The sequence below is a fragment of the Belonocnema kinseyi genome, chromosome 10 (genome assembly GCF_010883055.1).
Source record: "Belonocnema kinseyi isolate 2016_QV_RU_SX_M_011 chromosome 10, B_treatae_v1, whole genome shotgun sequence".
Classification (NCBI taxonomy): domain Eukaryota; kingdom Metazoa; phylum Arthropoda; class Insecta; order Hymenoptera; family Cynipidae; genus Belonocnema; species Belonocnema kinseyi.
In genome coordinates, this window is record NC_046666.1 from 75672217 (window position 1) to 75673792 (window position 1576).

The window sequence follows — 1576 nt, forward strand, 5'->3', positions numbered from 1 at the left end:
AATATAAATTATATAAATATTAATACCATTATATATAAATATAGACGTATATTAATAATGATAATATTATAATTATGTTATATTATAATAGTCTATTTTTTTTATTTGATGGTTCAACTCTTTCGTTGAAAATACATTTTTGAAACTGACAATCAATCAATACCATTTTTGGTTAAGAAATAATGTGTTTTGTTAAAAGGTCGTCTTTCTTTGTAGAAATTAAATTGTTTTATAGAAAATTTATACTTTTTGATTAAAAATTACATTTTTCGGTTGAATTATGAACTATAAATATGTTTTGGTTGTAAAGTCGTTCTGTTGTAAATGCAAATATATTGTTAAAAATTAAAATTATAAGTTTTGGGTGGATATACTCTTTTTCTTTTTAAAATTAAATAATTTCGTTTAAAGTTCATGTACTTTGTTGGAAATTGACCTTATTTAGTAGACATTTAATCCTTTTGGTTCAAAATTTTATCATTTTTGGTCAAAAATGCAATTGTTTGGTTGAAATATCAACTGTACACAGTGATCCCAGATCTGAAATGAGACGTGGTCCAATACTATGACACGTCTATGTCCGTGTGAATATGGTAGGAGACGATATAAATGCCTGGGTTGCGCGCGCAACCCATTTCTCCTCTTCTGAATTTGAAAACTCGAAAGTGCACGATTGCCGGTCGGAACACTTCGGCGGTTCTATTTATATCTCTATCTACTTTGAAATAAAATGAAGAGATTGGGATTTTAATATTTTCAGATTTCGATGCTGGGCTGGCGATTCTCATGATCTGAATACTTCGCGCGCCTTTTAATGCGTGTATTTTGAGGTTACGTTACTTCACTTATAAAATATAAATTATATAAATATTAATACTATTATACATATATAATTAATTATATTATTATAATTATGTTATATTATAATACTCTTATTTAAATCTTGATCCGCATTTGAAATAAATTAAAGAAATTGGTGATTTTGGAATTCATCTCGTTTGGATAGAAACTCAATTATTTGATTGAAAAATTAATTATTTTGTTAAAAATTTAACTATTTTGTAAAAAATGTCCTCTTTTCTATTAAAAATTCAACTACTTTTGTTTTGGCCGTTTAAGGGTTAACCAAAAATGGAATAGTTCAATTTCCAGATAAAAGCTGTGATAAAAAATTGAATTGGACAAGGAAAAAAACGAATTTTCAACAAAATTGTTAAATTTTCAAAGGAAAAGGTGAATTTTTGACCAAAAAGATTAATGTTCTATAAAAAAGACGATTTTCAAACTTACCCAATATATACGATTAATTTTTAATCAATCCTATAATAATTACATTTTCAGATAAAGATAAATAATTTTCAACGGAAAAAATTTATTTTCAGCAATGTTGTTGAATTGTCAACCAATAACATGGATTTTCGACCAAGAAAATTAATGATCAACAAAAAAAGACAAATTTCAAACAAAATACATGAATTTTCAACTATAATGATAAAACCTTGTTAAAAAAGTCATTTTTTTAAAAAGTAGTTAAGCTCTTAGTGAAATAATCGACTTTTAAACCCAAAAAGATGTA